Below are 26,971 nucleotides of genomic sequence, written 5' to 3'. Positions count from 1 at the left end.
TCCCTCATCTACAACAAGCGCGTGAATCCACCACTACCGTGAAGATTTCTACATTTAGGAGTGGGCTGCAATGTTAGTTGTGTAGCGATAAGCGCTCACCCGTGTCAGCCGGCCAGCCAATGAAGCCTTTCTCCTGCGAAGTGGCCAATATGTTTTTCCTCCATATCGGTACCAATATTAGGTCAACTCCGAAATTCAAGTTAGCCCGTCCCAACTTTATTCGTCTTCCGCGAACCTATATGTAATTTTTTCAGAAAAAGTCTTAGTATTTCTGTTATAGACGCAATGGTGCCTCCAAAGTTCATGCAGAACTTGCAAAGAAGTGCACCGCTTTAACTTAACACGGCAGTCCCTACACCTTCCTTTTACCCCGCTCTGCAGCTACTTGCTTTCTTAGAGCAGTAACTTTGCACCTTATCACTGTGACTTCGAGTTCATGTGGGTCCTTGTGTGTACCCGCTGTTTGAAGAACTAGCTCAGTTAACGTGGTTACGTGGAATTAGTTCACCTTCGCGTTGCATGATGTCGCAGGTTTTGCCTCATACACCGCTTCTCCCTTTAACAGCAGACGCATAGCCTATATGCTCTAAGGTTTTCATGTATGCACGCTTTCATGTGTAAATACTGACAATTTCACAGTATTGCGGAGAAGGTGACCTTCATAAACAAAATTGGCCCCGTATCTGCATTGTTCATTGAAGATGTCGTCGGAAGACGACAATCTTGCCTGTGGAGAGAGTGAACAAAACCTTTATTTGATGTTCTGCGCGAGAAAATCGGTGAATTGTATTCTGGAAGCGCTGCGTTAGAAAGTCTCGATCCGTGCAGAAAAGGCTAACGAGCGCATCGAGGCACGTTAGACACGAGCGCCATCTGGCAGTTATCTTCGAAAACGAAGGGGGGGCGTGCGCGCCCACGGAGAAAGATGCGCGCCTGTCTCGGAGGCGATAAGGACTAGAATGCATAGCGATGGGCAGGTGCCATCACCGTGTCGTCTTAGGAAAGCGTTGGAAACCCTTGCCTTTTTGAGCGTCGCATTGCACTGTCAGCGCAGCGTGATAAACGCTATGGTCCTTAGAATTACTTGTGTGTGCCTTCGCTAGTATAAAGGCACACGTACAAAACATAGACGTGTTGTTATGATGCCTCAGATATGCGCAATATTTGCTTTTTAATTGACAATCACACAAGTATGAACGCTGAAACTTGAGCGGTATTGGTTAGTGCTGCGGATGGGGTTGGCCGTTTGAAGTATCATTTGGTTCCTTTGGTGCCATAAAAAAATTTTTATTACGGACAAACAGACAGTTGTACAGACAGAAAGAAAGAAAGACAGACAGACCAAAATTTTGGCGTCGAAGGCGCCCAAGAAAAACTATCGTCCTTAAAAAGTGAGCCGCATGTAATTCACTCATGTTTGTCTTAGAACCAACTAGTATTGTACAAAACTAGCTTTTAAAAATTAGGCAGATCCCACGTAATTCGGATATCGATAATACGGGGAGTCGCTCATGTTTATCTTAGTACCATTTAGTTATCGCACTATACTAAAGAAAAAGGAAATAAATAACAGCTGGAAAGATGGTTACTACTATAACTGAGGCCAAGCGATTACCTGAGGCTTCATTGTGGTAGGCACTAATATTTTTTGTAGACAAGCCACTGTAAAATCGTGTGTCACATAGTTCGCCCTAAGAGACTGTCTGCATTTCACGCAAGAAGCGTGTTCGGGGATAGCCCATGGCAGCGACTGCGCGCAATGTGCACTCACTGTGCATATTGTCACGGAGTCCTGGCGTGGACGAAGGCAGCAGTCGGCATGTCCATGCTCAAAAGTATTTATTTGGCCGAACTTGCGGCCGGGAAAGCTAAACTACAGCAAGCAATACACGCATTGCACCAATAGCGGCCCACAGTTTTCCGTCGATAATCTGATGGGCGGCGACGCAGGTGAGCATTTATACTCGCGGCGTCCAAGGTTCGAGCGTGGTCGCTAGTGGTCGAGTTTCTTCAAGAATAAACTCAGCTATTTTTTCTGGCGTGCTCACACTAAACAAGTGATGCGGAAACTATGTAAAATGTCATCACGCAAGTCCTGGTGGTTTCCAGGTGGGAGTAGTTGGGTGGTGCGGGACAACGGAAGTGCCTGCAGTGGACCACAATAAAGCTGCACTCACTCACTCACACGTGCAATGCGCCGGCAATCTAAATCTTGGAAAAGTTCGTGTGTGGCAATATTCTGTGAAGATATCGCTCTGGTAAATACCTATGCGCCTCTTTTTCTTCTAAATTCATATTTCGGCTGCGAAAAACGGCTTCGTTTCTAAAGCAGCAGCAGAAATGCTCGGGAGGACTTCCACGTGGTTTTGTATCGCCTACAACTAAACCTACCCCGACACCCCCCCCCCCCCCCTGTTATACTACACAGTCTGCTTCTCTAATGCATGCTCTAATAATGCGTACTCTAATGCACATCTCTTATGCATACTGTCAGCCCGCCGTGGTGGTCTAGCGGCTAAGGTACTCGGCTGCAGACCCGCAGGTCATGGGATCAAATCTTGGCTGTGGCGGCTGCATTTCCGATGGAGGCGCAAATGCTGTAGGCCCGTGTGCTCAGATTTGGGTGCACATTAAAGAACCTCCGGTGGTCAAAATTTCCGGAGCCCTCCACTACGGCATCTCTCATAATCATAATGCTACGTGCATGCATTATACATATGGATATTCTGGGCGGCGACGCGCGTGTGTGCCTTACGAGGTAGATGAAGGCTTGTCTCCGCTCGATCGCTGGTGAACCAGTCACGCTATTACTGCTGGTTTAAAATACATCTCATCCAAAGCCTCGTCGATATGGCCTCACGTCTTATCCGTAACATATTTGGTGGAGGTGGAACGTTCCCCGTCCTCATCACGAAGCTTTGCAGTCGCCGCACCATTCAGTCTCCGACCATGGCTACCAATGACAGCAACCCGTCAGCGTTTCCACATGTAGCTCCAGCCACTACATACCTGACGATGCCCTACCCTGGTTATCCCGGTACATTCTCCGCACAACCTAGGCTCTACGTTCACTACTGCCTCTGTATTTACGAGCATGTTAGCCAGACACACCAAGGGGACCGTACCATGGTGCTCGCCAACGTAATCTTTTATTACATGTGGAGCATGTAATACTAGGGGCTAGTCATGCGCCGTCACCGTCCGCAGCCTCCCCTCCTCCTCTGCCAGCCATCTGTGCATCCCTTCTTCCTCTCAACACAGCGCGCGCTGCGCTCGCTTCTCCCCTCCGCTCACCGCGCGATCTTTTTAGTTTTACGTGCGCCAGCTGTATGCTAACGCGCGCATGCGCAGGCCGGGGCCTGCACTCGATATAAAAACCGAGTGTCGTGGCGCGCCGCCCTTCGTTGGTTAGTTTGTGCGGTCGCTCCACGTCCGATGTCGCTGGTGAATATGTATGCGCAAACATCCGCAAACACACTTATCGCAAACTCGCAAACACACGTATCCGCAAACACACTTACTGACTTCCCTTCCACTAGCGTCAGCTAATATGTTGGGCAATTCCGAGGGCACTTCGTCCGTAGACAAGGCCGCGCTGTGAAGAGCTCGCAATGCGGAACACAAAATGTGGTTGACCACTACATGGAGTCGCGGCGCTCGCTGAAACGAGCAACGCACGACGGCAAACATCATCCGACCACGATTCTCGGGACGTACATACACAACGTCTTTGCAAATTTCGGCCTTCGACCGCTGCAACCAGACCCACTCACCCTTCACTTTACGGACCATAAAGCCATCTTGCTCAAAATACCCAAAGCGTCTCATCAATAAACATCGTCTTTCGCAGCATACGTGCGTGCGTGTTCACTCGTGTTCACTCGTGTTCACTCATAACACACGCGCATGTCGCAAATTACAAACCACATTTATCGCAGTTCAACATATATGCGCCGGATGCTAACCAGTGTTCCCTTTCGGGAAATTGCGGTCATTTTTTGGACGGCACCCCACGTGTTTGATTCGACGCCCATGAGACCGAAATCACCAGCCGGGATATCTTCAAGGAGCGACTACATGACATCATTGGGGACCCGTCCGGTCACCAAATGGAAGCGCGAAAAAAAACTCGCCACTCATGAGCAGTCCTCAAGTGAGTCGTATGTCTAGCACATACAGGACGTGCTCCTGTTGGGCCGGAAAGTGGACGAGAAAATGACGGAGAGTGACATAGTGGGTCACATACTCAAGCGCATCGCGGACGACGCCTTCAACTTGCTCGTGTACACTATCGTCACGACCGTCGATGTGATTATAAAAGAATGCCACCACTTTGAAATGGTCCTGCCTCAATCTAAGCGGCTACCAAACACGGCCGTTACATTTACCTGCACCGATCACAGTGCCACACCACCCATGCAAGAAAACGTGACACGTATAGTTCGACGGCAGTTGAGGCGTCAAGTCCGGCGCCATTTCTTTCACTTCCACTCGACTATGGCGCCGCACAAACGCCTCTGGCAGTCTCCGTTATTCAAGCCGTCATGAGGCAAGAAATTGCAAAGCTCGTTTTTCCTGTGATCTGCTCTGTCTCCCAACCCGCCTCTAGACCAATGACAACAAATGCACAGCGCCATGACTCATATTTTCTTCCGCGATCCCGCAATTCGACGGAATGGAGAACCACAGACGACGAACCAATCTGCTTCCGCAGCCACCGAGTTGGCCACGTCTCCCACTACTGTCGCAGCACTTGGAAGCCCCTAACCTGGAGCTTATTTTCCTCTTCTCGCCCATACGACGACTCCCGTCAGTATTCGCCTAGTCGTGTGTCCGACGTCCCTAGCAGCCACTCCACCACTCGTTCGCTGTCACCTCAACGCCGCCGTTCCCCATCGCCCCAACCACGCCGCTATCCATCGCCGGTTAACTATGGATTCTGTCGGACGAAAAACTAGATCGTGCAGCTCCGGGAAACAGTGCTGCATCAATTGCGACTGACCCAAAGTCCCCGTTGACCCTTCCCACTAGTTCGAATTTGATGGAGGTGTATGTGGACGGTATTTTTCGATGGCGTTAGTCGATACCCGAGCTGAAGTGTCCATAATGAGTGCTCATCTGTGTCGCCTACTCAAAAAAGTAATCATGCCTGCAGCGACTAAAGCCCTCCATGTCGCTGACGGTGGAACTGTGGCCATCACTGGAATGTGTACCGCTCGTGTTAGCATTCCCGGCCGCCATGTCCCCGTTTTATTTACGGTGCTCGAGAATTGCCTAACGACCTAATCTTCGGCATGGACTTCTTATCAAGGCATTCTGCCCTGATCGATTGCCGCTGGTAATCGAAGCGATCGAAGTGCCGCTGGTACTTTCTGCCTAGAACTTCCTCTTCTTCCGGATTCTCGACCTGAACTCCTGAACAGCTTCTGCACCACTGACTTCTTTTGGCTACGACCTAAAGCTCTCACATCCGTTGAATTGGCAACGCCCTCTCCAATGCTCAACGGTGATTATATCGTGACGCCGATTCCTGATGTTCTCCTGGCGCGTGACATTACTGTTCCACACTCCGTCTTAACCATGGCCTCTAACCGAACATATTTACCCGTTACCACTTTCGGTTTCATAAAGCAAGTTCTACCTCAAGAAATTGCGGTCACCATGCTAAGACCCTTCATCGACGACCACGTCACCAGTTTTGTGGCAGACGTATGTCCCAATCATTCATGTCACCCACAGGATGTCACGTGCTTCGATGCGACCTTATGCTCTATGATTGCCCCGGACCTCGAACCTGAGAAGTCAGCCACGCTCCGCCGCCTTCTGGCTTCCATTCCGCGACATATTCGACATAGACAGCCGTCCACTCGGCCAGACTTCACTCATCAAGCACCGCATTAACACAGGTGATTCTCTTCCCATTCATCGTCGACCATACCGTGTGTCTGGCCCCGAGCGTAAGGCAATTCAACAGGAAATCACCAAGATGCTAGCCAAAGGAATTTTTCAGCCCTCTTCGAGCACTTTGGCGTCCTTCGTTGTGCTCGTTAAAAAGAAAGATGACACGTGGTGCTTCTGCGTTGATTACCGCCATCTGAATAGAATCACGAAAAAGTACGTTTACCCTTTGCCCCGCATTGATCGCACTCTCGATTGTTTCTATGGCGCCCGATACTTCTGTTCAATAAATCTACGTTGCGGCAATTAGCAGATTGCTGTCAACGAAAAAGACTAAGAGATGACCGCGTTTGTAACTCCAGACGGCCGATACCAGTTCAAGGTTCTGCCGTTTGGGCTATGCAACGCCCATCCATGTTCGAGCGCATGATGGACTCTGCTAAAAGGGTTCAAATGGTCAACATGTGTTTGTTACCTTGACGATGTTGTTGTATATTCCCCAACATTTGCGACCAACCGTCAGCGTTTGTCAGTTATTATCTGCATCTTCCGCATGGCAGGCCTTCAATTAAACTCGTCGAAGTGCCACTTCGGACGCCGGCAAATTACTGTGTTGGGTCGCCTTGTCGACGAGTCAGTTGTGCAGCTGGACCCGGAGAAAATTCATGCAGTCACCAGTTTTCCTGTACCCAAATCAGTCAAAGATGTCCGGAGTTTTGTAGGACTTTGTTCCTATTTTAGAAGGTTCATGAAAGATTTCGCAACCATTGCTCGACCCCTCACTGAGCTTCTGAAGAAAGACGTCACTTTTACGTGGGGTACCGACCAAGCTGCTGCTTTTTATCACCTAATCACGCTACTGACAACTCCACCTATATTGGCTCAAGTTGACCCATCCGCTCCGACAGAAGTCCGAACCGATGCTAGTGGTCACGGGATCGGAGCCGTCCTACCCTAACGCCAACGGGGACACGACCGAGTTGTCGTCTACGCTAGCCGCCTCCTCAAAGCTGCTGAGCGCAACTATTCCAATACAGAGCATGAGTGTCTCGCTCTTGTTTGGGCAGTCTCAAAGTTCCGCCCATATTTATATGGCACAAATTTCTCTTTAATAACTGACCATCATGCGCTATGTTGGCTTACGTCACTGAGGGATCCTACTGGCTGGCTCGGGCGCTGAGCTCTGCGACTGCAAGACTATACCTACAACACGGTGACGTACAGGTCTGGACGCCTACATCAGGACGCAGACTGCCTGTCCCGCTACCCGGTCGCTGAATTGAGCACTACGCCTGAAACGGACACCGACCCTTGCGTCTTTTCCCTTTCGCAAATCACATGCATCGGTGACGAGCAGCGCCGAGATGCGTCCTTACGTGCTATCATCGAGAGCCTCGAATCACGATCTTCCAACCAGTCCCATCACTCATTCGTACTCCACGATGGTGTATTATACCGCCAAAAGTTTGAGCCAGATGAACCGGCCCTGCTGCTTGTCATTCCGAAACACCTTCGCTCGGAAGTTCTACACGAACTTCATTACCTTTTGACTGCCGGTCACCTTGGTGTATCACACACTTACGACCGAATCCGCCGACGCTTCTTTTGGCCAGGGCTTGCACGCTCGGTCAGAAGATACGTTGCGGCTTGTGAGAAATGTCAGCGCCGCAAAGCACCATCGACGCTTCCCACTGAATGCCTTCAGCCACTTGACATTCCATCAGAACCGTTCTTCAGCGTCCGCTTAAACCTACTTGGCCCTTTCCTCTTGTCTTCCTGAGGCAACAGGTGGATAGCTGCGGCCACCGACAAAGCCACGCGTTATGCCATCACACGAGCTCTTCCAACAAGCTGCGCCACAGATGTCACCGACTTCCTCCTCAAAGACGTGATTTTGCAACACGGAGCTCTACGGCACTGCTTACAGACCGTGGGCGCCCCTTTTTGTCGGAGGTCATAGCCGACATCTTGCAGCCCTGTGAAACGGGACACAAGCTGACTACGTCGTACCATCCGCATACCAATGGACTCACGGAGCGTCTAAATTGAACTTTTACAGACATGCTCGCTAAGTGTGTTTCCACCAGTCACACCGACTGGGACCTTGCGTTGCCATACGTCACATTTGCCTACGATTCTTCGCGCCATGACACTGCCGGCTACTCTCCATTTTTTCTGCTGCTTGTCCGAGAACCAACATTGCCTTTAGACACCGTCATCCCGTCCCTTGCAGTACCGACCAGTGAATATGCCATGAACACTACCACTCGGGCCACTCACACACGCGAAATCACCCGTACTCGCCTTCTGACTTCTCAACAGAAGCAATGGCGTTTGTATGATCAAAGACACCACGACGTACAATTTTCGCTCGGTTATTTGGTCCTGCTCTGGTCTCCAACCCGTCGAGTTGGCTTGTCAGAAAAACTGCTTCCTCACTACAGAGATCTACACCTAGTCCTTCGTGTGGTTAGTCCTGTGACATATAAAATTGGTCCTGTCACCCCGTCTTCATGTGCCCCACAGGCTACCAATATTCTACATTTTGCGCGCCTGAAGCCCTACAACTCTCCTAGTGACGTTGACATTTAGACACACTGAGACGGCGCTTCTGCCACCGGGGATTATTCATTCTGCCACCGGAGTCATTCTGCCACCAGGGACCGGACAGGCAAAAAAAAATGATTTTGAACTCTAGTGGCACAGTCCCAAGAGCAGGTACTTCTTCTTTCTTCGCCAGTTATTGACACGCCAGGCACGTCCACTGGGGATCAGTGACACGCTTCGTTGATTGGCGAGAGGCCCAAGAAAGTCGCGGGCAAAAGCAGAGCGTGGCTTTGCCGCGTAACTATGGTTGCTAAACAGGTGAGATGGCGGACCTATGCGTTACTCTACTCCCGTAAGGAGCATATACAGATACTCTACCTAAAGCTAAATAGTGCTGTCACCTACCAGTGGCTTTGCTTTATTGAAAAACTTTGTTTCTTCAAGTTACTGCCAGATTGCGTCAATATCACACGCAGTACCTATTTGCCAATTTTCTCCCGCAGAACGTCAAATAAACGTTTTATTCTCTCCCGAAAGACAGCAGACTATCGTCTTGCGATGACCTTTGTCAGCAAAACACGCAGTTATGCCACCAATTATTTTAGTGTTCAAATATATGTTTCTGAACTGTGCAATCGCGTCCTCTTCCTTGCGGTTCTAACCGGTGTCCTTAACACGCCTCATAGTCATAAAGTCTATACCCCGGAGCTCATTACGTAACACCAGCCAAATACAATATTTTTTACCAGGTTTCAAGAACTCACGGGAGCATATACATTAGCGGCGTAGATATTAAAGTAATAAAACTGCGGTGGAGGCCATATGACTGATGATTGATGGCAGTAATCGACCTTTTCCCTCAAGGTTCTCTGGGCGCCGCCATAGTCCTCTCTGGGCTGTTGTTAGTGCACCTGACCCCCCAAAAAATGCACTGCCGAGACTGTGACGTCGGCTTTTGTACTCTCGTGCAACAGCCCAGAAAGGAGGAAGTCCTCTTCTCCGTAAAAAAGGTTCATAGCAGTTGCCTTTTTAGGAAAAAAGGGCAATGTAGTATGGCTTTTTGTCCAAGTTGAAATAACTGAAATCACTGCCTGTTGGAGGGGGGAACTAAATAAACATCGCAGACCAGGTGCGCTCATTCGCCGGCTTTCTCGGGACTTTTTGTCAAGAGTGTAATTAAGCGCGCATGCGCGGCCATTCTATCAAAAAGGGCTGCTTTCTGCGCACTGACCGATCATCGCAATTCATAATTGTTGGAGTTTAACGTCCCAGAGCCACGATGATGATGACACGCCCTAGCGAAAGGGTGCGGAAATTTCGACCAGCTGGGGTTCTTTAACGTGCACCTAAGCCTAAACACATGAGCCTTCAGCATTTTCGCCTCTATCTGCGTTGCGGCTACCGCGGCCGGTATTCCATTCCGCCACAAGCAACGCGGCACTTAGGCACCAGAGCCACTAAACCACCGTGGCGGGTCCGATCATTGCAATTAATGGTTGGTGCTGTCAGTAGCACTAAGGCACGACATTCACGGTGTTTAAGGCGTGAGCTGGGCCCTGTTGCGATGAATGAGTCTTTTAGCCACGGGTCTTAAGGCGTACACCATGCAACATTTCGTTGTGCTAACAGAGTGTGCTTAAACTGGCTTCTAAGCGTGTTTTGGCCATGGCTTGTTCGCCATTATAGTAAGAGAAAGATGGTGGGAGACAACGCATGAACCTAGCTGAATGAACTACACTAGCTTTTTTTCGATAATGCCTGCGATATCGATCTGTGCCAGAAACGTTTCAGTTAGCCGTATAATCGTGGAAAAGAGCGACGAGAGGAGAGCAAGGAGTACAGGCTGCCGCGCCACTGCTCCATTATGAGCACTGCTGGGGACGGCAGCCACAAATGCCGATAATCGAGCCGCGTCCAAGAAATGAGCAAGCACGTCAGCGACATGGAATTGTGCGCAGTGCGAGACACAGCAGCAGGTACCGAGTTGTCAGGCGGCGCGCACGCCAAATACTGCGGGCTCGCGTGGTCTGCAAACTTACGATCGCGAACCACAAAAAAGTAATGGTGAAAAGTTGCGAAAAAAAAAGCTTCTCATTTAGCGTGCAATCGTTATTATCTGATGTGGAATTCGAGGTTTGACAGTTGAAGATCCGCCGAGCCCCAAACGGGCGGCCGTATATTTCCAAATACACTGGGTTGACTATGATATGAAGGAACCAGGAAGATGTTAGCCGCTGACAAAGCCATAAAAAACAGCGTGAGCAAAAAAAAAACACTTGGCAACGAGGAGAATGTTGATGAAAGAGCACTTTATTGACTCCACATATCTCCGAGTTTTTTTTTTTTCAGATAAGTTTGATAGTCCTACGATTTGATTCGATAAAACTACTTTTAAACCATAACCGGTAACATCCTGCAGTTTCCATTTTTCTTTAATTACGGCCAGGACAACTCACAGAGGTGTCAAGCCGCTGCAGTAAGAACTCGAACACTGCGTGCCGCAGCAAGTGGGACGGCCGTAAATGCCGTAGTAGAAGATCTCTTCGAATGACGGGAGCCGGTCGTAGCCTTCGGCCTCGTCCTTCGCGGGAGACACACTGGCCGCTGCCGAGTCGCTTTGCGCGTAAACACTTTCGAGCGGTTTCAGTTCTTCTAGAGAGCAGCAGTAACCCGACGCTTCGTCGTTGTTGCTCGACGTTCCCTCGGGACCATCGTCGCTGTGGGCGCCATTGACAGCAACGGCCCTGTCGCTTAGCAGGTGTGGCTCGTGCTCACCATCGCCGACTCCGGCACCCACTGTCACAATCAGCGGTTGCGGCAGAAATTGACTCGAGTTCGAGTCCGTGTAACATAGGTGAGAAGAATGGCCGTTGTAGGCGGGGCTCGACACTTCAATCCACGACGGCTCGACAAAGACGGTCGTCAACGGAGGGCGGACGATTCCATCGTCCGCTATGCAAGCTCCCGGCTGCGTCCTTTTTAGGTTCTCGGCCCTTCCGATGACGGCTCCCAGAAGGAGGCTGCGCCGTAAGCAGGTCCGTCGCTGGAGGCGTCGCAGTTTCTGGCGCGAAGTTGAGAGAAAATGCTCGACGCTGGTTCTCGATGTCGACCGCGGGGCCCGTGACATTACGCCGCATTCGGATCGGATCGAGCGCATCACCGGATATCAAACGCTTCGCGCGTGAGCTGCTGAGCCAGCGTTCTGGGACTGCACGCATCGAGGGATGGGCTAAAAGGTATACAAAGACGGCACCTTTGCGTCTGCGCATCGATGCTTCCTCGGAGAATGTGTCACGCCGGTGCGGCTGCATGAAAATGCTTTTTGATAGTGGGACTCGCGATCAGGGACCTTAGATGTGACGAACCACTTTGGTATCCGATGCGCTCTTTACCGTGGGCACTGTTCGTAATGCTGAAAGTTGAAAGGCACACACGTGCGCCCTGTAATTCATCTTTGTTTATCACTGACACATTTGATTCCCAAGGACCGCGCCCAACAGTTGCAATCACTGGTTTTTGTGTTCGACTGAAAGGTTTTTTTGTGTGTTTAGAAAAAGTGTTTAACGACTTAGAGCACATAGTACTCTGGGAGGGCATAATGCCGTCCCGAAAACAACCCACGTCTATAGCCGAGGACGCAGCTTGCACTTACAACGTAGTTTTCTAGCAGTGAATATTGCTTGCTTGGATGAAGAGGACAGTTTACGCCGCTCACTCACCCGCGCTGTAGGATTCTTCGGCTAGTTTTTTTTTTTCCTCCTTTTTTTCAGGTTAGGCTTCCACGTTGCAATGTTAGCATTTGGCGGTTTACACCTCAGTGATACCAGTGTTCGCCCGCAACAAATCAAGTTCACTCATAGTTAATTGTCCTTAGCTATACAATGCACTGATAGGCATTGTACAATGTTGGTATATTGGGTTTAACGTCCCAAAACCACCGTATGATTATCAGAGACGCAGTAGCGAAGGGCTTTGGAAATTTTGACCACCTGGTGTTCTTTAACGTGCGCCCGAATCTGAGCACATGGGCCTACAGCGTTTTCTTTACCTGTATTCTTCATAAGATGGCAGTAACTTTCCCCGCCGCGGTGGTCTAGTGGCTAAGGTACTCGGCTGCTAACGCGCAGGTCATGGAATCGAATCCCGGTTGCGGCGGCTGCATTTTCGATGGAGGCGAATATGCTGTACGCCCACGTGCTCAGATATGGGTGCACGTTAAAGAACCCCAAGTGGTCGAAATTTCCGGAGCCCTCCACTATGGCGTCTTTCATAAATATGGTAGTTTTGGGACGTTGAACGCTACATATTTATCGACGTCAGCAAGTTGACAACATCGCCTCTTTTTTTTTTATCCGCGCATGAAATTTGCATCCACAATAACATTACGCTGTAATTCAGCTTACTTGTCATAAAAGAGCGAAAAACTTCATTTAAAAAAGTTCAACTCACGGATCATCTGGGCATCTAATTTGCGCAGATAACTTGATTCCCAAGGTTACAAACGCTGGCTTCAACCACCTTAATAACTAAGCTGTTATCTGCCGAGCTGCGGCTTATAATGCGGTTGCCTTCCAAGCTATATAACAGTGGTCACATACATCAACAGTTCACAGGTTTCCAAGCAAAGTGTTGATTGATATGTGGGGCTTAACGTGCCAAAACCACCATATGATTACGTGAGACACCGTGGTGGAGGGCTCCGGAAATTCTGACCACCTGGTTTTCTTTAACATGCACCCAAATCTGAGCACACGGGCCTACAATTTTTTCGCCTCCATCGAAAATACAGCTGCCGCCGCCGGTATTCGATCCCGTGACCTGCGGGTCAGCAGCTGAGTACCTTAGCCACTAGACCACCGCGGCGGCGCCTAAGTAAAGTGTATACGGGTATTTATATATAGATGGTCAGTACGTAACAGTTTTGAGGTCTCTGAATTTCGAAGTAACAGTTTTTTCTGTTTGAAAGGAGCAAGAAGAAGCTCATCCTTGCATGAGTTTTAAGTTCGAGGTGGTTGCACCTAAGAAGGCATAAGAACATTGCATGCCCAATTTTATTACCACTGGGATGTCTAACAGAAAAAAATTGGTAGATCCGATGTACAATGAGAATCGGCGTTATGCGAGGCATGCGGAGGGAACGTGACCGTGTTTGAATTTTTTTATTGAGCGATACGTTGTGAAATTGCGCTAGAATATATGTACAAATGTTGCACGCACAGGCATGTATTGAACAGTTGTAAATATTTACATAACCAATTGTATGCACTAGCGGCGCAACGATGTCAACAGGAACGAGTGTATTAGCAACACCAGAAGCGATAAGCTGATATGAAGCGCTAGTGCTCGCGGGGTTGGTAGCTCTGGAGACTGCTACATAAATGAACCTCAGTGCATGGCACCTAACTAAAATTGACCCAACTTGACGTGACGGCTATATCATAGGAGTACGTATGTTTATAAAATTGGATAATCAGTACTGCAACCACAATTCAACTTCCACCGGGCCTTGGTTGAGCGTGGCCGCGGACTGCAGCCGACGCCATAGGGCTCCCATAAATGGGTGCGCGCCCTGGTATTCGCACTGGACAGCCCCTTAAGGACCACTCCCCAGCCGCCCTATTCATAACTTAATGAATTAAATGGTGTTTACTCCTCCTTACTAACATTATAGTCTACTTAAAAAAAATAGTTCTGAGACCTGGCTTAGCTCTGTGGTAGAATGCTTCATTGCTATGCAGAATGCAGGGGTTCGATTCCTGCTGGGACCCTGACATTTATTCTTTGCTTTTATCGGGCCCCGCCGCGGTGGTCTAGTAGCTAAGGTACTCGGCTGCTGACCCGCAGGTCGCGGGTTCGATTCCCGGCTGCGGCGGCTGCATTTCCGATGGAGGCGGAAATGTTGTAGGCCCGTGTGCTCAGATTTCGGTGCACGTTAAAGAACCCCAGGTGGTCGAAATTTCCGGAGCCCTCCACTACGGCGTCTCTCATATATGGTGGTTTTGGGACGTTAAACCCCACATATCAATCAATCATCAATTGCTTTTATCGGGTCAACGCTGCCGATGTCAGGTTTTTCTTAACGCTCACTCCTTAAAATTACTCATGTTATCGTCTTTTCTTGGTAGATACTAAGTGTCGATCATCAGTAGCACATACCCGCATACCAGCGGCACACACCCGCCCGCGGGTATGTGCCGCTGTCTGGCGGGAAGTGTTTGACGACGTATACGCGACGAGGTTGTGACATTATTCATGTCTTGACCAACGCATCATATTCGTCAAACCAACTTACCTTCCCATACTAATTTTGGTTTACGTCAAGCTAAGAGGATGATCACAAGAGCTGCTACGCAGATGGACGCCGGAAGTGCTTCCAGTACGCAAAAAAAAAAGCATAGCATTTAATATCTGTTAACAAGCCTCTCTATCGGGAAGCAAAACGATGGGCGGTTCTCACAGACGCGTGCGAAAGTTTCGATAACCGTACGTGAAGGCCGTGCCGGCATCGTAGTTGTGGCAGCGTTGACGCTTAGAAACCAAGGAGAAAAAAAACATCTGTATTGCCGCAAGGGCTGTTGAATGAAAGCGATATCGCCAAATAGGAATAATATGCGAAGTATAACCTTAGCTATCATCTCTTTTTTTCCTCGATTTGTCGTAACCACACGCAAGTACGAGTGTCTGGGCGGCCGCCTTCACTAGTGACCTAAAACGGGGTGGGGGCTCTGTTATGAACCTTCGTCCCCCCTACCCTCCCCCTGGCAAACCGCGCCCTCCTGTCGTCGTCGCTCTGCTCTAAAAAAAGCTGACGTAAGATGAAATGAATGCCCGTCCAACGAGAGAAGCGTGCAGTCTATCGCTTCAGCACGAGTTACAATGATGGAAGCGACATTTTGAGTTTCGGAGCAGATTCTGGAGCAGGAAATTGGCGCTTTGGAGGAGCCTTGGTGTTTTTTGGAGCAGAAAAAAATCCTAGCCTGGAGCAGCTATTGGTGGAGCACCTGCCAAAAAGCCCCCGCTTCTACCTTGAGGTGATGTGCTATGCAGTGAAGGTGAGGCAAAAACAGGCTTCCTAGAAACTTGTGGTTGTTGAATTGGAAAATTATTTTTTTCTTTAAAACAACATCCACTCTTTTGAAACATTCTGCTTATTTTACTGATAGCTCATACTATGCAACAGTATGAAGTTCATATTTTTACTTGCACTGCTACGTCCGGAAAATCAAGTCGCAAGATGAGTCAATTTGCTGTTTTTCCAAACTTCGGCACAATGTTTTGCTTCACTTGCTCCAGAAGTATTTTATTCATTTGATATCAGAACATATAAATCAGAAATTCTAAATATATACAGGCAAAAAAATGTGCTAAAAACGGTATACACGCAGCATATTGCATGTGTTCAATAAAGCGAAAAAGAAAGAAAATTAAAACAAAAATGAATGAACTATCATAGGCACGAAAGAGTAGTGTCTTGAGATTAATGGAAAAAAGCTGTTTCGTATTAATAACTCATACCTGTAATACTACATAAATTATTTTGTGTGACACAGTTTTATACTTGGGTGCCCAAAATTTGAAGCACTTTCCAGGTAACACAAATATTTTTGCGACATATAACACCTCAATAACTACGTCTCGCATTTACATATACCAATGCGATTTTTTTTCAACGTCATCAGAGATGGTCGTCGAAAGACCGGGTACATTTCATATAAATATAAATATATATATATATATATATATATATATATATATATATATATATATATATATATATATATATATATATATATATATATATATATATATATATATATATATATATATATATATATATATATTAAGGAAATAAGTGTTTAGTTAAGGGCTCGTTTTTCTGTGTTCTACACAATATTAATGATATCTAACCGACAATAACGCCAAGTAAAGCATAGCGGAAGATAGTAGACCAAATTGTAATGTAAATATGAAGAAAGAAAAGTGAAAAGTGGGTGAAAAGATAACTTCCCGTGGGCAGGATCCGAACCAGATCCAAACCTGGATCCGAAAAAAAATATATATATATGTGGGGGGGGGGGAGGAGGGGGCATTCACCAGCCTTCGAGGCACTGTGTAGCGCAGCCCCGAAGTGAACGTCCCGAACTGTTTGTGCGAGGTCGTTACTTCGGCGCGGGCGGGCGTGCGCTGACGGCTCGAGGCGCGCACTTGTTGGACAGGATTATCGGATGCAAGATAGGAAGAGGAGGAGGAGGAAAGGGTTGCTGTGGGGGTCACGAATCGGGGGAGGAAGGGAAGGCACCCCGCAGAAGGACGACGCAGGTGCTTCGATAATGGGCGCGAGGTCACGACGCGAGCGTGCTCGTCTTGCTGTTGCGCTGGCAGCTCGCTCGCTGTTGTACGGGTTTTTACTGTTGGCTCAGTGGCATCGCTGTGCGGGCGTTAGCGCGCCCCAGGTTACTGAGCGCAGCTGACCCGAGGGATTGATTCATTGATTTGTGGGGTTTAACGTCCCAAAACCACCATATGATTATGAGAGACGCCGTAGTGGAGGGCTCCGGAAATTTTGACCACCTGGGGTTCTTTAACGTGCACCCAAATCTGAGCACACGGGCCTACAACATTTCCGCCTCCATCGGAAATGCAGCCGCCGCAGCCGGGATTCGAACCCGCGACCTGCGGGTCAGCAGCCGAGTACCTTAGCCACTAGACCACCGCGGCGGGGCCCGACCCGAGGGAGATGCGAACGATCGGTTCGGCACGCGTGCGGTTAATTTTTTCAACCCGCAACATTGATGATAATTGTTGCAGTTGTGTACGTTCCAAAACTAAGATATCCTGAATATTGGGGACGTCGCAATGGAGAGCTCAAGAAATTTTGACCACCTCGTGTTTTTTGAACGGGCGCCTAAATCGAAGTACACGGGCCTCCAGCATTTTTGCTTCCTTCGAAAATGTCGCCGCGCCCGAGATACGTACCCGCTATCTGTGGGTTAGCAGTCAGTCACTGTAACCAGTGGGCCACCGTAGAAGGTGAACTGAATGAGTGAATTTGTATATTAACTAAATAATAGGTTAAGGAAGAGGAGTGAGAGGGTGGCACGACTAGATTTAGTGCTTCGGAGTAGTCAATCGTAGGGCTAGTTGGTTTCACATCTGGCACAGAAGAATGAATGCGTGGAAGTAAGGGAAGACTACTGATCGTCTTTCTTTTAAGTAGGCTTCCTTTCCTTCCGAAACCTTCGCTCTTCTATGCCACATAATTAGTGATAGCTGACGATGTAAACCATAAAAGTGCGATTTCCCTTCACCTCACCAAAAGGTAAGCGAAAAGCAGTCTGTCGATAGGCGGAGGTGGTTACAAACCAGAACCAATGAGAAACCGGCGATATCACACCTCGCTTGCCGAGACTTATGCGCAACAGATGGAATGGAGTGAAAAAACTTCATTTTAGTCCTACAGGGCGTGCATAGCGCGTAGCGGGCATCTCCCACGTAGGGACTGAAGGGAGTACCTGGCGGCCGCTTCGTGGGCCTGCTAAATTGAAAGAATATAATTGTTATATAAATATTATAATATACTATATGTTGTTTTATTTTTTATGATGTTTAAAGTGTCACTATCGCAGAGATGTTAGCAGCCATATAGAATTTTGTATGTATACCCCCTTACAAAAGCCACTACGGCGTTGTCAGAACTCTGTAAATAAATGAAATATTGGTTCTATAACCACACTGGAACACATCCTTTAAAACGTCGAGGAATAACTGGAAGTTTATTCCTCGGTGACTGTGCACGTTTACATACCTATTCAGTTGTGCGCATGGAGCGCACGTAGATAAGTAAACGTGCTCAGTCACCAACAGATATCTAGCAATTATTTCAGTTGTTAGTGCACCAACGGTCGTCTCTGTCTTTGTACTTCGTATCAAGTACCGCGGCTCAAACTAGTGGGAGCCATCATACCACTCAAATACTTAACAAAGAATTGCAAAAAAAATGTAGAAAAATAAAAACGATAGGCAATAGCCTGACTAAAGGGCGCATCAGCTACGCTGTTTAGACGCCTTTCGCGGGGTAAAGCTGGCAGCAATTCTATTATTTCTTTTCTTTCCACGCCCTTCTAACGCATGATTTTGCGCATTAAATTATGGTGATGATGATGGTACTCTCTCACGGAAGGCGCACACCCACAGAGGCGGATCAGCCAAGAAACTGGTGGCATGCAGGATGTCTTAGGTAGAGAGCTTTGCATCTCAGAACATCTTAATGGAATTGAAGTAAAACAATTCATAAATATTAGGTGAAAATGCTTCACGAGCGAACGGTCAGACTATCAGATGAGTTCGGAGCCGAAGATAAGATTAAATAAGAACACACTAACAAGGCAATATTTTTGTTCTGCTATGTAAGCAAACACGGCAAAGCGTACATCCCAGTAAATAAAACGTAATGTTATATATAACCCATGATAGTTTTGCATGACCTACAGTTAAAGGGGCCCTCTAACACTTTTCAGGACCCCGTCGTTTTACATGTCTTTCTAGCTGGTGGCGTACACTGAAGGCTTAAGAGATAAGTGCCTCAACAACGGCAGCGATAGGGGCACGCAGTACAATGTTATTCAGCGCAGAAATATTAAAATACGATGAAATGGATGCTTACCCTCAAGTCGGTTTTCACACCATCACCTGACTGTGTTTCCCTCGCCCTGTGACGTCGGAAGGCCACCTAATGAAACGAACTGACAGTCCTACCATACAGGAAGCTTGCATGCCATCCTGTCTGTTATGTACAGTGTATTGAGAACACAGTTGGCATGGTAACAAATAATGTGGTACTTAAACAGGGAACGACATGTACCGAACGGGGCAGCTCACGAACGCTTCTGTAATGTTCAGTAGCTTGAGGGCGCGCCATACGCTATGCACCGGGAGCGGCCGCATTTCACAAGCGCTCCGGCAAAACACCTGTTTCTGACTGCTTAAGTCATTCAATGGCAACTTGAACAAATGTGAAGATTTCTGCGGAATCTACCACATCATCTGAAGTGATTTCAAGTGAGTGCTTTGCAGTTCGCATCCACGAAGAGCGACTTTTTGGCAGCGTTTGACTACCTCGGTGGGTCTACCGGCTAGGCCTACCAACAAGGTCATCCACGAAGCAGAGGGGGAGGAGCTTCCCTCCACCGAAGCTCTCGGCGAAGATGAAAGCAGCTGGCGTCAAGTATATGCCAGGGCCAGAAAGGCTGCTTCATCCCCGAAAAAATCAACGCCTGCCATCAACACTTCGCAAGAAGAGTCACAGAAAGCTCTCCCATCGACTAGTCGCAGTGCCCCAAGACCCCCTCCACTTCCAACAGACGACTACAAAACACTCCTGCGAATACGTGGAGGCCTCAGCTGTGCTGACACTCCACTTCCGAAGCTCATACATTCCGTCCTAAAAGAGGCAGCGTTCACAAGCTCCCTACATGACCAATACCGCATCAGCTCTGTAAGCAACATTCTGTTCATAAGTACACCGGACTCGGCACGCCCCGAAGCATACCACCGTATCAAATCCATCAATATAGACGAGCGCAGCTTTGAAGTTGTCCCCCACATTACCGATCCATCGAATACCTGCCGAGGAGTCATCCGTAATATTCCTTTGGAACACACATCTGAAGCCATCTTGTCAAGTCTATTGGACTATGACAGACTAGGCCTCATCCTGACCGGACGTCGCATGGGTTCCACAACGTCCATCTTGGTCACCTTCAGAGGTACGCGCGTGCCTGTCTACATAAGTTATCAGGGTGGAATCACCATATGCGTACCCTATCGGCATAAGACGGAAGCCTGTAATCTCTGCCGCAAACTTGGCCACAGACCAGACGTATGCCCAGGCACCCCTCAGCCTTTATGTCCAATGTGTGGCATTCTGAACCCACTCCTTGACCACGAATGTGAGCCTAAGTGTGTGGTGCGAAACAGTGACCACCCCACCGGCTTGCCCCAGTGCCCACAGCTCTACAAGCCCAAACCAAAGCACGCACCCTCAACTTTCCAGCAAGATGCAGCTCCATTCCTCGACCCAAGCACATCTTTCAAGAATGCCCCTAGAGGACGCTCACCCAGTATCACAACACAGCAAAGCCGAAAAAGCCGCAGCCGCAACAAAAGCATTCATCAAGACCCCAGCCCTCGGACACCAGCCCTCGGACACGAGGTCAGCTGGGCTGATGTAGCCTCCCCTGAAAGCTCCATTTAAAATCAGCTCAAACTATTACAGGATGAGATGGCTAAATTGAGGGCATAAAATGCAAAACTACGCCTAGAACTTCAGTCCTTCAAACAACCATCTACCTTCCCACACATCCCCCCTCATCTTTCACCCCTACACCTATCTCACCAGCACCAGCTCCTTTCTCAACCACCCCTATAGCTAGGCACCCCGCTCAACCACCTGTGCAAAAACGAAAAGTCTCAACTCCCACGTAGTCCGGTCGTCTTTAGAAAACTTAGCAATGCCCGCGTCGCTTTGCTGGCCAGCGACGCGTAGAGTCATGAGCCAAGTATCTTCTCTTCGGAAAAAGATCTACTGTCTAGTGTCTCTAACGTTTCGCGTAGCAAGTTGCGTTCGCTCACAAAACGTTCACATGAACACAGTAGATGTTCTATTGTCTCGTCAGTGTCGCACGATTCACATCGGGAGCTATCCGCCATTCCTATGCGAAAAGAGTACGCCTTTGTAAAAGCTACTCCTAACCACAGGCGGCACAGTAAAGTTGCATCCTGGCGGGAGAGGTCCGATAGAACTTGAAGCGACCGCTTATAAGCGTGCAATGGACAAGGTCACATCTACACACACGTTGCCCTTCACTTCTCTCTCTCTTCTCCTTTAATCCTCTCACCCCTTCCCCCAGTGCAGGGTAGCAAACCGGACGTGCGTCTGGTTGACCTCCCTGCCTTTCATTTCTTCCCTTCCTCCTCCTCCTCCTCCTCTCGACTCCCACATTCTCATTCGATGAGCGAGTAGACCAAGTCGAAGCCAAACTATAGAAGGTTGACAAACAGAAAGAAAAACTAACCAAACTCGAGGGAGAGATAGACAATTTTATTACCTTCTCCACAGCTTCCTTGTAGAAGCTACATGAATCCGTGGCCTCGATACAACAAGCCACGTTACCGATGCAACAAGCCCTATATAGATAGAGTCACGCAGTGGATCGACACGGTCCACGCTAACCATCCAGAGCTTGCGCAACCTATAGGCCAAATCAACCTAGCGAAAAGGGCTCCTCGTAACCACACTGCACTGCAGTTCCATTGCCATACACACTGAACTTTGCGTATGGCAATGAAACTGCAGGGGGTTTCGCCGAAAAAAGGCAAACCTCCTGCAGTACATCAAATCACACACCCCTCCCCCAATCATTGCGTTACAAGAAACAAATGCTGTAGTACAGCTGCCAGGTTATAGAACGCATCGAAACCCGGCTGATACCAAACCAAACACTGCTGTCTTATTTCAGAAGCACCTTACAGTTACCTATTCCAAATTTGCTTACATCGACATTGAGCACGACTTTCTCCAAATACTACCTGATAAACTTAACTCGCCATTCTTATACATTCTCAACGTATATAGTAGACCACTAGAGTAAAGGCACCGCTTCGATTCCCTATTTGCCCGAGCTACATCCTCGGCAGGCAAACACATCCTCCTCATAATGGGGGATTTCAACACCTCCGACCCAGCGTAGGGTTACACCGCATCTACACCAAAAGGTAGAGCCCTCTGGTCCCATATTCAGGCACATCGTTTTACACTGCACAACGACCCGGAGGAGCCTACTCCTTTGGGGAACAGTGTAAACAAAGATACATGCCCCGATCCTACCCTCACTCACAATGCCCCCACAATGGTTTGGACTAACACCCTAACTAATCTTGGCAGTGATCATTACATTATTAGCATTACTTTACAACTAAAACACAAACCCATTGCACCCAAACCACTGATGCTCGGAGAACGGGACAAATATAGAGAAACCCGCAACAGCACCGCTCCCTCACGTATTGCAGACCTTACTGAGTGGACTCGACAGCTTCAGAAAGATGTTGAAATTCGCACGAAAACTCTACCCCTCGACACCCCGATAACTACTCTCGACTCCAAGCTTCTCCATATGTGGGAAGCAATACAGTCACTTCTGCGAGGGTGGAAACACCAGCGCCACTACAGGAAATTCCACAATAGGATGGCGAAGCTAGACCAACAAATCGAGCGATACGTGACTCAATTGGCGGCGCAGCAATGGTGTCAGCTTTGTGAAGGAATGCATGACCACATCAGTAATAAACGAACGTGGCAACTTCTTAGACATCTGCCAGACCCCAGTACTTCTCGCGCACGACACTGTCACGCTATCACTAAACTGTTACACGAGCACAGTGACCATTTAGGACAGCTCTTCGATAACCTCCGCACGTTGCATTTACCTCAATTACGTAGGGATTCTATACCATCTTACACAGGGAAACCTAATGAGTCATTAGATGCGCTGATAACGGAAGCGGAAGTTAGGCACGCCCTCGCAACATTCCGTACCACGTCGGCTTCAGGCCGCGACCGCGTTAACAACAAATTGCTCAGAAATCTTGACCCTATTTCTATTAAAGCTTTGACCGAGTACTTTAATGACTGTTTTGGCACGGGCAATCTTCCACCTTCGTGGAAAGATTCCAGAGTCATATTTATACCTAAACCGAACAAGGCTCCCTTGATAGAAAATCTGAGGCCCATTTTTTTAACATCGTGTCTACGAAAGACTATGGAGCATGTTGTGCTTGAACGTCTCCAGAGACACGTGGAGGATAATGGACTACTGCCTCCAGAAACGATTGGCTTTAGGGCCTCACTTTCATTGCAAGATGTGATGCTTCGCCTTCAACACGACATCATAACTCCTAAACAGAGCGAGGATACTCAGGCAATCCTTGGTCTGTACATACATGGAGCATTCAATAACGTAGCCCACTCAGCTATATATGCTGGCCTCCACTGCATTTCTTGTGGCGCTAAAATGTACTCTTACATCGAAAGCTTCCTCACAGACCACACAGCTACATTAACATTAGGACCAGAACATTCCTCACCCTATACACTAGGCAGCTTCGGAACACCTCAAGGATCAGTGCTCTCTCCAATGCTTTTTAACGTGGCTATGCAACCTATACCCAACGCTTTTCAACGTATCCCTGAGTTGAACTTCTCCATCTATGCCGATGATATCACCTTATGGGCAAAAGGAGGCTCAGATGGACACATTAAAGACACCCTACAAACAGCTGTAGATATATTAGCAGCACTAACATATCAGATGAATCTCCATTGCACACCGAGTAAATCAGAGTTACTCCTTCTACCAAGTCATCGTCGGAACAAACACGTTCCACTGATCGAAGTTCACATAAATGGGTGCCTCATTCCTAGAGTATCACGCATTCATCTGCTAGGTTTATTTATTCAATACAACCGACTTACTACGCACACACTCGAAGCTTTATGCAATACCGTTGAAAACACCCTAAGAATGATAGGAAGAATATCAGGGAAAAATGGAGGGCTCCGAGAGTCAGAGCAACTTCGTGTAATACAAGCTTTTGTGATTAGTAAAATCCATATACTCTTCCTTACCTTCACCTTAAATTATCAGATGAGGAATCGGTCAACACCCTCCTCCGCAGAGTTTACAAATACGCACTAGGCATTGCAATCAATACCTCTAACGCACGACTCCACCAGACAGGAGTCATAAATACCTTATGTGAAATCCGTGAAGCCCATTTAACAGCTCAATACGCAAGGCTCGAGACTACTAGCGCAGGTCGCCACATTTTATCATCTACCCGAATTAACTTCACCTCACTCACCAATGCTAAATACAACATTCCCCAAAACACAAACTCATACCGCCTCTTCCTAAAAACATGCATCCAACATATCACACTAAGCGTAGAATCCAAAGAGCAAAAGCTCTTCAGAAAAAATTGCATGGAGCCAATGACGTGCTCTATGTCGATGCGGCAGAATACCCATCCTTCACATCTTATGCCCTCTCTGCTTTCGACTATAAGGGCAAGGCGCTCACAACGGCATCCGTCATTATCAACTCTTCGGAGGAGGCAGAGGAGGCTGTCATCGCTTTAGGTCTATCCATCCCCAATATCACTATGATTGTAAGTGACTCCGAAACTGCCATACGCAACTTCATCGCAGGTCACATCTCATGAACTGCCCTTTCAATTCTTAAAAAACATCCTTTCACGCAAGGCGTGGCTCTCATATGGACGCCCGCGCATGCGTTGTTGAGTGGCAGTGAGGCGGCTCGTACTTGTGCTGGAGAAATGACCGGTCGAGCGCAGGCCTCTGATGGCACCTTAGACTACGCAGCGTTTTTCAGTGCGAGATATCGTCTTTTGACCTTTCACGATATAACAAATCACTACCGCCTACAGCGCACTATATACCCCCTTACATCATGGAACTCCGCGCTACCATGAAATACTATGGCGCCAGTTACAGACGCGTACGTTTCCTACCCCATCTTTTCGCCATCTTATACACCCTGCGATATACCCCTCCCCTTTGTGCATTTTCTGTCAACAAAGAGCTAAGCTAGACTATATCATGTGGGGCTGTACTCGAAGCCCAACACCTCATTCTCTACACTTTAATAGTAAGGAGCAGTGGGAGGCTGCTATGTGCAGCTCGGCGCCCGAGGTCCAGGACCAGATCTTAGATTGGGCCAAGAGGGTAGCGGAGACCTACGCTGGGTAGGCTCCTCTCACACTCCGCCACCGCACCTTCCCCTCTTGGAATGAATAAAGTTTTTCTCCTCCTCCTCCTCCTGCTTCTGCATCTTCACTGATCTTTCTTTTTGTGATGGCGTCTATACATTATCACCATCATCAGCCTGACTCCGCCCACTGTGGGGCAGAAGCCTCTCTCGTGATCCGTCAATCAACCCAGTCTTGCGCTTTCTGCTGCCATGTTATACCTCCGAACATTTTGACCTCATCGGCCCCCCTCACTTTACGTCTCTCCTTCGTGCGTTTGCATTCTCTGGGAATCCAGTCAGTTGCCCTTAATGACTAGTGGTTATCCTGCCTGTGCTACGTGCCCGGTTCTTGACCATTTCTTCTCCTTGATTTAAACTATGATATCCTTAAGCCCGGTTTGTTTCCTGGCCCACTCTGCTCTCTTCTTGTCTCTTAAGCTTACAGCTATCAGTTTTCTTTTCATCGCTCACTGCGTCGTCCTCAATTCAAGCTGAACACTCTTTGTAAGCCTCCAGGTTTCTGCTCCGTAAGTACCGGCAAGATGCAGCTGTTCCATACCTTCCTCTTGGAGGTTACTGACAGATTACCATTCATGATTTGAGAATACTTGCCGAATGTGGAGGAGTAAATGCTGTAGGCCCGTGTGCTCAGACCTTGGTGCACGTCAAAAAACCCCTAGGTGGTCCGAGTTTCTGGACCCCTCCACTAAGGCGTCTCTCATAATCATATGGTAGTTTTGGAACGTTAAATCCCAAATATCAATCAATCAGTCAATTCGTAGCTGCTGCTCACAAGAGATTTCATGTATATAAAGAACCAACGCACATTCATGGCGCTTGTAAAAGTTGCACAACAAATAAATATGAAATGCACTGGCACTGTTCATGCTCTGACTCATCAACCCCAAGGCAGCGTGAATCGAACTGCTCTCGCAATAAATTCTTGCTATCCAGCGAGGCACGCGACCGAAATACAGCGTCCCCCACAAATCCTTAGAATGGGAGGACGTGGTTGACCTCCGCAGAGTTTAAACGGGAGTCTTTTCTAACCTTCAAAGATTACACAAAATCAAACGCTGTATGGGAATGCCTGTCTGTGGTGTGGCGGCTCGCCATAACTCTACTACATTTTGTGGGGATGCCTAAAGTTACCACCAAATTTAGATACCCTTTTAGGTCAGTACAAGCTTTCTAATACTTCGAGCAATGGGAGGCACAGCTCGCCAGCTATGACCCAGAGGTGCAGCTTGGCTGCTGCCAAACTGCGCCTCTGGGTCAGAGCTGGCGAGCTGAGTGCACCTTGGCTGCTGCCAAGCTGTCAAGGTGCACTGGCTGCTGCCGCCAGCCTCACGTGACCCAGAGGGTCACGTGAGGCATGAGGCAGCAGCCAGTGGAGCCCTGGACATAGGGGCCCCACCCATCAAGCTCATGGCCCCTGTTTTGAACCCTTGCGAATGAAGTTTTTCCTTCCTTCCTTTACTCGCCGAATGTGATTCACCCCATCCTTATTCTTCTGGTTTATTAGCTCTCATGGTTTGGCTCCACGGTCACTATATACTTGTCCTAAGTACACTTATTCTTTTTCAACTTCCAGCTTTTCTCCGCCCATCGCAAAGTGCTGTTTTCTGCCGAGGCTGTTGCACAATACTCAAGTTTTATGGATATTATTTTTAGACATACTCTTCAACCTTCCATGT

This window comes from Rhipicephalus microplus, chromosome 3 (assembly GCF_043290135.1).
Source record: "Rhipicephalus microplus isolate Deutch F79 chromosome 3, USDA_Rmic, whole genome shotgun sequence".
Taxonomy (NCBI): domain Eukaryota; kingdom Metazoa; phylum Arthropoda; class Arachnida; order Ixodida; family Ixodidae; genus Rhipicephalus; species Rhipicephalus microplus.
Note: the sequence above shows the minus strand (reverse complement) of the source record.